The following is a 10,682-nucleotide window of genomic DNA, read 5'->3' as shown; positions in this document are numbered from 1 at the left end:
CTTGTTTTGTTGAAGTCATTTATTAACATATCAAAAATTATACACCTCGGTAAAGTTCACTGTTCAACCGTATACCTGCATGGTTTTTCACGACACCGATACAGTGTCTAATTAAAAGACACTGAGCATAAAATGTACAAAAAAACTCTGCATGATATTCAGTCATACATTACCAGTGTTTTGAAAGCAAATGAAAATAATACTTTTAAAAGAAGATCAATTTCTAGTGTGCAGAGAATGATCTCAAATGTATATCACATAAAATGATCCGATATATAAAATCCTTTCTGATTTAAAACTGTGGCATGAGACTAATGCTTTCGCATTATTGTCCGGAACAAATATATTACAGAGGCGTTATGCACAGATGTCCTCTCTGATATAGATTAACATTTGTATAACATAATATATAACATAAATATTTATGTGTAACAAACATTTATATAACCAAAGATGAGGGTGAATAAGTTGCTACTTTACAGCAGCTACCATTTAATGTAATGTAGCAAGTGGAATATTTTCGAATTGTTGGAAGGAACTTCTACTTATATAATAAAAAAAGAGTAAAATTATATTGAAATGTAAATTGTGTTTGACCCAGTCTTTGGCCTGGTCTTTGACTTCCCCCCCAAGAGCAGGGCAGTCAAACATCAGGTGTTCATTTGACTGGACCTCCCTGCAGACACACAACTCATCGGTTGTCAGGCGGAATCGAAACAGATATTGGTTCAAGTTAGCGTGGTTGGTGAGCACCCGAGCACCTGTTGTTCTTAAAAACCAGCTCGAGGCATACCATCCCCCCAAATCCTGTACAAACTTATTTATATAAGGACCTTCCCTTAGTTGTGGTGTCCCATTCCAGCTGCCATGCTTCCATCGCGAGGCTCTGCAGCCTCTTCCGTAGGCAGAAGGTGGGCAGCTGAACGAAATTTAGAACCAGTGCATTATGATCACTGTTTTGCTGCGATACTGACCCGGCTCAAAACTGCATCCCAAATACCTCGGCCTCCTGGCTTCGAGGCAATTTCCACATGGCTGCTCGAACTTTCATCACTAAATCAATTGGGAGAGCCTTTCCCAATTCGGTGGTAGCCTCGTAGAAGTTTGTTTTAAAAACACCAGTGCATACAATTAAGGCTCTGTGCTGGGCATTCCTTAAATTTTGAAGAAGTAGGTTGTATTCATATACAACCTACGCGCCCAAACGGGTGCCGCGTAAGAGGTCATGCTTTCGAAGACACTATGTACATTTGACAACCCAACAACCCATAGTCTTTTTGAACAATCCTCCTAAGTTTGTGCATCACTGAGACAGTGTCAGCCGCTAGTTGCCTAATGCGGTTACTAAACAGCAACTTTTCAACAAACAAAACACCTAGGCACTTATGAACTCAAAACTTAAAAACTCACTTAAAACTCGGCTGATTACACAGCCTTTATATTTAATATGGGAGGTTAGGACTGCAAGAGGGTTTATTGGAGCCACAGCTCTCTTGCAAGCCAATTAATGATGTATGTATCTTTAATGTATGACGCTACCTTCAGGACTTCTTCACTGAATTTATGTTTTAATAATTCCCATATCATAGTTAAATCTTGCAAAAGAATAAATGTTAATGCCATCTATTATCTCTGGTATCTGGTGTCTTATTCACGGATGATCCATATCCAAGTATGGTTCAATCAGCCCCTTATTTGTAACATTCCTCAAATGGATTGTGTAAAATGAAAAATACAGGTTGTCATACTGATATCTGGAAAAGCTTCTTGATAGGCACTAATGCTTTCCAGCTCAAAATCTGATACTGAGAATGTTAGATTTAGTACAAGATTATTGACTGCATAATCAGTTCTCGATATATCATAGTATATATTGCTTCAGTTTGCTGAACTGTGATGCAATACACAAGTGGAAATATATAATTTCTGACTAAGCTATGTATTGTAAACGGTTGAATGAACTAATTAGAAACTATTTTTCAGTGATTAGCATCACTGAAAATTGTGTCGTTCACAGAAAGAAGTTGTATGTTTCTTATTGTTGAACGTACCATAATTTTATTATTGTTGTGTAAACCGTAATCATAAATAAGAAAGTTATTCTCTTATAATATATTAGTGTATTGTTCTTTAATTATAACTAGGCCTAAAGTTAATGATACTTATGGTTTTCAAGCTGGAAGGTCTGCACTTGATGTGGTGGAGGAGGTGACAGGCACGGCTTGGATGTATATTGTGGAGCGTAAAATGTGTGCATTGGTGGAGTTGGACGTCAAACACTGTCATTGAAACTGGCGGGAAGGAGGGTTGATTCCAGAATGCCTATTAAATACCTTGGCATCTGGATTTATGCCCGATTGAGGTACACAGTCCACGTTATGGAAAGTTATAAGAGCAGAGAGGACAATGCATGCAGTTACCATCTTACTTCCGAACACCAGGAGGCCTGGAGAACTCAGGAGGAGGTTATTTGCAAGTGTGGTATATTCTTCCGTCTTATACGGGGCAGAGATCTGGGAAGATGTTCTGAGGTATAAAAGGTAGATAGGAATACTTGCTGCACTGCATAGGAGATGCTTCTTCTGGATTTCGGCAACTTATTGTAGTCTCAAGAGAGGCTGCAGAGGTGCTGGTGGGTGTTATGCCAATTGACCTGCTAATTGCTTACAGAAGGAAGCGTAGAGAATTAAGGATGCTTCCTTCTTCGGCAAATAAGAGATTGATTGTGGCCAATTTACAAGAGTTGATGAATACTTGGCAAGAACGGCGGGATGCGGGAGAGAAAGGTCGGTGGACTTACTGTCTGATTGGGAATGTAAGGAGTTGGTGCGGTAGGACTCACAGATCAATTGATTATAGTCTTATACAATTCCTGATCGGGCATGGTGGTTACAGGTTGTATCTTTTTATGACCTGAAGGATGAGATGCATAATTTGTAAAGCTATAATAAAATCAAAAGATTTAATTTGATGTAAAATTCTTTTTCTTTAGCTCTTGTTTTTGAATTGGATGCATCTTCAACTGATTTCTCAATAGATTTTATAATAGAGTAAAACAGCTCATGCATCATGATGACTTGCTTCAAACTCGAACAACAAACCCAATGTGTCTCAGAAAATGATTGAGGGTTTTTATTTGTTCTTTATTTATATACAAGCAAATAGAGAGTCTTTTTCCTTAAGTGAAAGTGGTTCAAAACTTGGCACAGAATGATCTTCATAGTCCTTAGAGTCTGAAGTAAAGTAACATCTTTCAATGCCTTTTGACACAGGAACATACTTCTGGTAGCTTCTAGTACCTTAATTTTTAATTAGTTTTGATGGAAGTGATACACCCAAAATGCTACTAGCAGCATCCAATTGTTCAATATTGTGATGTGGGGCGATGTATTGCTCTTGTTCTTCGCATTCATATAGTTCTTTGTTCTGCTGAGAAAAAATACTTTTGAAACAGTTAACACAAAGAGTCTTTCCAGGTACTAAATTCAAATTTGGAAAAATGTGTTCCTTAAGAGCTTGCTCTATTTTTATTTGTCTTAAGTTTTTCTTAATTGTTTTTTATGAGTTCTCATTGGGTCACAACAAAATTGTCCATATAGGTGACTGAATTTCGACCACAACTCGTATTTGTAAAAATTAATAAAATTATAACTGTCTAGTTCTTCACACTCATTGTTAATTAAATAAAGTTGTCTGTATTCAGCTGTGATATTTTATAGTACTACTGTAAAAATGTGTCCGATTGTGTATTGTTCAGTCTTAACTCTACTCTTCAGAGACTCAACATGTTCATATGATTAATGCATAACTAATTAATTTACAACTCTGTCACAAATGTATAAGTTCAAAGATTATAATAAAAATAATTTGGAATATAAATTAAACATGAACTTTTATTTATTTCAATGAACCAGTGAGTGAATACTTAAATATTTAGAATAAATAAATACATTTTAAAGGATCTGAAAATAAATTATACAGTATGCAGGTCACCTGCACGCTCTTTAATTATCCTATATAAAAGAGCAATGTTTTATTTTTTTGGCAGTCAGGTTTTTGTTTTTTATACATCATTTAATACCATTTGATACATAAATTATTTATTTCATTACTAGTTTTTCTACTAAATAAATGGCACCTGACAATAACATATTTTATTTATGATAATCGCTCAATGGAACCTGTTAACTAGTTTCAAAGTAACTCAGTGCATCTATTCTGCTTGACATAAAATCAATAAGAAAGAAGTTTTTCAGATACACAGAATAATCGCTTCCTCACCTGCACTGTGCAGTAATTCTGCAGGTATTCCGTATATCTCAGGAGCGTTTCTGCCGTTCAAATCTTATAAAGCTCTATTAAATTCAGATCTCAGTATTGTATCTCCCTTTTCAATCTCTTCAATCTCCTCTTCTCCCACTATAGCACCAGTTTCTAATTCATTTCCTCTGTATTCAATATATTCCACCCACCTATCAACCTTTTCTTTCATATTATAAATCGCTGTACCATCTTTGTTTAACACATTATTAGAGACTTTAATTTATGTACCACAAAATTCTTCTTAACTCTGCTGTATGCTCCGTCTATTTTACCAATGATAATTTTTTTTCCGCTTCTGAACATTTCTTTAATCCACTCATCTCTCGCTAGGTTGCACTTTCTGTTTATAGTATTTCTTAATTTTCGATAGTTCCTTTTACCTTCTTCATCACTAGCATTCTTATACTTTCTATGTTCATCCATCAGCTCCAATATATCCTTTGATATGCAAGGTTTTCTACCGGTTCCCTTTGTTCCACCTAAGTTCACTTCTGCTGACTTAGTAATTTCCTTTTTAACATTCTCCCATTCTTCTTCTATACTTTCTATCTTACCTTTTTTACTCATATCTCTTGTGTTGTCCTACTCAAAAATGTTTTTTGTCTTCTCTTCCTCAAGCTTTTCTAGATTCCACCGATTCATCCAATCCTTTTCTTCATTTAATGTGAAATGTAGATTCTAATGTGATAATGAAATGAATCTACATTACATTATCACTAAATTATGGTCACTATCAATGTCTGCTCCAGATTAAGCTTTGCAGTCGACAAGTTGAGTTATAAATCTTTGTTTAAGCATGATCTATCTGATACCTTGCACTATCGCCCGGCTTTTTCCATGTGATTTATGGCTTATTCTTCTATTATGATTTTTAAACTGCGTGTTAGCAATTACTAAATTATACTTTGTGCAAAACTCAATAAGTCAGTTCCCTCTTTCATTCCTTTTTCCCAGCCTGTTTTCATCCACAATATTTCCTTCCTTCCCCTTTCCAATGCTTGCATTATAGTCTCCAGCAATTATTAAATTTTCATCCCCTTTTATGTGTTTAATTGCTTTGGCTATTTCTTTGTATGCACACTCTTCTTCATCATCATCATCAAGAATAGTACTTGCAGGTATACAATTAAAAATCATTGTCGGCATAGGTTTTGATTTTATCCATACTACAATGATTCTATCGCTATGCATTTTGAAATACTTTCCTCTCTTCTTTATATTTTTGTTCATTACAAAACCTACTCCTGCCATCCCTTTACTTGAAGCTGAGTTAATTATTCTAAAATCACCTGACCAAAAGTTGTTTTCCTCTTCCCACCGAACCTCGCTAATTCCTACTACATCTACATTTAACCTATCCTTTTCCCTCTTTAAATTTTCTAACCTACAAACCTTTTTTAGACTTCTAACATTCCATGTTCCGACTTGCAAAATGTTATTTTTTTATTTTCTGGTGACCTCTTCCTTATTCCAAAGTTTACCTCTGGAATATTTTACCAAGGAAGGCGCAAGAAAATGCAGAGAGCTACATTTTCTTGAAAAAAAAAAGATGTAGTTTTCTGCTGCTCTAAGCTGCCCAGTATTCAGAAGATTGAGTAATTTTGATATGGCCGTTTAAGTCCTCCTGACTGATGCTCTTAACAAGGAGTGAAAGAGATGCTGCTCTCTTTCACAAATCATTCCTTAGTCTGGCTCTCAACAGGACTCTCTAATATGGTTCCACCTTCAGTCCACCTACGCTGTACCATTGAGTACTCAAGCCCCCTCACCAACAGCAAGGTCTCATGATTCATAGAGGGAGTGTACTTTAGATAAAGTACTCAATGGGGTATACAGAAAAGAAAAGATATATATTTTTAATCAAATTTAAAAATAAGTTAATATGATTTTCATAGCATTATACGAGGTGTGTGAGAAAAGTAATGAGACTGACTTTTTACTTACCAAAGTTTTTTTTTCAAACAATAATATTATACCCTTCAAAGTAAGCTCCCTTGGGCAGCTATACACTGGCGGAGTCGTTGTTCCCACTCCTGGTAGCAGCGCTGGAAGGCTTCAACTGGTAGGGCTTTTAACTGGTCGGTCACAGTCTTTTGAATGTTCTCCAGAGTTCCAAAATGACATCCTTTTAAAACATGTTTCAATTTCGCAAAAAGGAAAAGGTCACAAGGACTCAAATCAGGTGAATAGGGGGGGTTGAGGAACCATAGGAATGTGTTTTGAGGTCAAAAATTCCCTGATGGAAATGGCTGTGTGACACGGGGCATTGTCATGATGAAGCATCCACTTGTGTGCAGTGTCTGGGGTCTCACGCGAATCACTCTTTTCCTGAGCCTTTTAAGGTCAGTCACCTTTGTAAAATACTTGGTTGACAGTTTGTCCTGGAGGAACAAATTCTTTATGCACGATACCCCTACTGTCAAAAAAGCAAATCGGCATGGTTTTGATCTTTGATTTGCTCATTCAACATTTTTTCGGTCGAGGAGATGATGGAGTGTGCCACTCTTCACTTTGTTTCAGATTGTACTCAAATATTCAGCATTCATTATCTGTGATCATACGATTGAAGAATTCTTGGTCATTGTCAATCCTCTCAAGAAGATCAATGAACATGTTTCTTCGATTGTCCTTCTGTTCCATTGTGAGGTTTTTCGGCAACAATTTCACACAAACCTTTCGCATGTCCAAATCGTCTGTCAAACTTTTATATACGGTGAAAGTGTTTAAATTTAATTGTTCACTCATCATCCTTATTGTTAAACGACGATCTGATCTCACAAGAACCCTCACATGCTCAACGTTTTCATCAGATTTTGAAGTTGAGGTCTCCCTGAGCGAGGTTGATCTTCAACATGTTCTCGGCCTTCCATAAATGATTTGTGCCAGCGAAGAACTTGTGCTCTTGATAAGCAATGTTCCTTGTAGGCCTGTTTCAACTTTTCAAAGGTGACACTCGTGGATTCCCCAAGTTTAACACAAAACTTGATTGCACAACGTCGCTCTAAATTCCGATGTTCCATTTTCGTAACACAACTTCACTGATGGCGCTGTCAAAAATAATGTGTTGGCTGAACAGAGTTGAAACTCGTACTGAGCATGTTGAAGGGATGAACAAACTGGTCTAGCACAGACCGTTGCCAAATCGCTTGCAGTGTTACCAATCTCATTACTTTTCTCACACACCTCGTATATACATCCTTTGAATTAAAGACTACTGCCAACAATAATATCAAATGATACACAAAATGAACATGACCAGTCACTGAAGATTGATCTCAAGAATAATGCTTTATACAAGTTTAAAATATATTCTATTTAATTACTGGTTTTGTAAAAAATTATCTACAGAGTAATATTTTTTTTTGTGAACGAAAATATTTTAAATACAGTGTTCAGAAGATCTTTTCAATGGGTCAAAAATTATTATTCATAAAAAATTGTAATGTATAAATAATAAGACTTAATATTGATTTGATTCAATTTGTCTATGAATCCAGTTTTATACAATTCTTCCAGCAATTGTCAGAAAAAATCATGCCGAATATGATTAGCATTATTTATTATTACAAATGTTTACTTGCCCGCTTTTTATTTATTGAATTATTTGAAGCAAAATAACCAAATTAGAGTATCTGGACACCTAAAACTAACTCATAGTTTTCAATAAAAATGTGAGAAATTTTAACTGGTTAAAAAAGTGACTAATAATTAGTTACCCTGGATAAAAAAAAACAACCCCATCTCCATATAGTTACAACTTTGCACATGTCTTGGGGGATGACATGGAACTTTGGTATCTTTTCTTATGTTGGCTGATGAGAAATGGTCTTACTGAGGAGCTTTCCTTACACATTATAGGAAGTGGTAATGTCCCATGAGTACAGGTGTAGAACCCTTACTGCTAGATGTGAGCCCTGAGATATCAGTACAGTGGTCAGGCAATACCCAGCTCCCTGCACCGGGTTAAATCTGTGAGGGGCAAGGGATCAGTGATCTGAGATTTGCCCAACCGCCTCTCCACCTGCATCTTGCGACAACTGGATTGACATCTTTTATGATGACTTCTCTTATTTCAAAACTTTTTGTGGCAGAGGGTTCACACAAAACCCTCATCCTGCAGAGCCTTTGTCTTCACAAGTAAAATAAAGGAAGCGTGTAAAATTAAGCAACGTAGAAAAAACAGATTTTTTCTACGTTGTTTAAAAAATCTGTTTATTCTGATAAACCAAGTTTCAATCAAAGAGTAATATACCAATGCCAAAATATTTGGTTATAAAGAAGATTAAAGGGAATTTCACTAAGATTAGTCCTCTCATGATACCTCAAGACATCATGGAAGCTGGAGGACCTGGAGAAGCTGGAGTAAAAGAGGTAAGAAAGAATGGGACTGTTTGTTGAAACCTCAATAGTTTACAACTGTCACGACTACTCAAAGCTACGACGACTGGAGTAATGGATCAAGAGATTGCACCTCATGGTACTCAAAGTATCTCAAAGGAAGTATTTGCGTGCAGAAACTTGAACTGGACAGAAAAGGAGATTATTGAAGAACAATTTCCGAATAAGGAGTTGATAGGATGTTGACAATTGAATACATGATGCATTGGAGAAGTTTTACCATCCATGTTGCATGACACCTTCAATAAATCGAAATTCCAGAAAAAATAAAGGCTGGTTTTCATAGACTGGAAGTATGTATGTTCATCCTGACTCCACTGTCGTGCTTTGGTTGTAAGAGATTCTAACATACAGTAATATGATATAAAAGTCAAAAAATCTGTACACGTGGTGACCCACTGCATTGGGATGATCCGTGCAGGGATCCACTTGTCTGTGTCAATTGTCATGGACATTATCTAACAAGATCTCAAAACTGCCCAACGTATAAGGCAGAAGTAGCAATTTAGGAGGTAAAGATTAAATAAAATGACAGCTATTTTTCAAAGCAAGAAAAATGGTAAATAGTATTACATGCCATTTTCAAGAATCATCATCTCTGGTCTTCCAGCATTGCGTATATAATCTGCAACTTTGAAGAAATATCATTTTTTATCTTCCATAACCGTGGATATACTAAAACTTTTCAAGAATTTCATACACAACAAACAACCAGGGAATGTATTGTAATTTATTTTACAATGTAATAATTTACATTGTTTCATAATTATTGTATATCATTTAATTTATTTCACATTTTACATTAATTTAAGTTATTATTATGGAAAAGGAGCAATTAATCAAACAAAGAGTAAAAGCCAAAGAGTAAAGGCCTCTATAACCAGAATTGGCACATTTATTGACAAATTTGATCCTTCACAAGGTGACAGTCATGCCTTGAAAATTAAGTTAAGGAATCTTCTTAATTTACAAAGCAAATCTGACATCATCTAATCGAAACCTGAAATGGATTTTGATGATATTTTATCATTGGATTGTGAACAAGTCGAGGAAGACTTGTACGCTATAGAATACAAATTACAAAAGTTAATAAATAATACTATTAATGATCAAAAATCATCTAATAAAGAAATTAATTCAACATTTTGGTCCTCCGGGCAAGTTGTTGAAGCTCCAGTAATTTTTTTCAAACTGAAAGATGTAGTCTCTGAGCTAGCACCAGCCTTAGCTGTTAACGCATTATCAATAAGAAATTGTAAAGCCGAACAACCAGAGAAAGCAACCCAAACCAGCAAAGAAAAACTCGTCACTAATCAAAAAAATTCTTTCCATTCAAGGAAGAGCCTCTGACTAGACTAGCCATAAAGTAAAAATGAAATAAAAATACAGAACAAATCTTAACCTAATGTAATGCAAGTCAAAGTTCAGATAAACAGAATCCCCAATCAGGGAAGTCAGAAAGGTGATAAAATATTAATTCTAGATAGACTGTTAAACAAGTAGATATGGATCCTCCAAAAAAGAGGGTGAGCATTTTAGCCGCCCCAAAAATGTTAGCAGTGGGAAGTGCATCCACCTCCTCCATGCAATCCACCATGGAATCTCCCTCCTCCATCTGAGCTAGTATCATCAGATACCGACCAAAAAACATCTGCTCCACCTCCATTGGCGGTACCAAAGATGGATGATGAATCCATTTCTAAGGCCTCAAATACCATGTCTTCAGAGGTGGAGACTATCAGGAGAATGGAGGAAAGAAATGAAAAAGGTTAGCCTAAGGGAAAACCTAGACAATAAGATAAATCTCATGAAGTAACATCTGTGTAATGCGGTACATTTAGTGTCACGGCTGATTATTGATGCTTTTTTATGTTTTCTAAGCTGCTATGAATTTATATAAAGGAAGTGTTTTTAATAATTGCGGCCCCTTTACAATTGTTTTGATAGTTTTGACAACATTT

This window comes from Lycorma delicatula, chromosome 9, assembly GCF_047948215.1.
Source record: "Lycorma delicatula isolate Av1 chromosome 9, ASM4794821v1, whole genome shotgun sequence".
NCBI lineage: Eukaryota > Metazoa > Arthropoda > Insecta > Hemiptera > Fulgoridae > Lycorma > Lycorma delicatula.
This window is presented reverse-complemented; position numbering follows the sequence as displayed.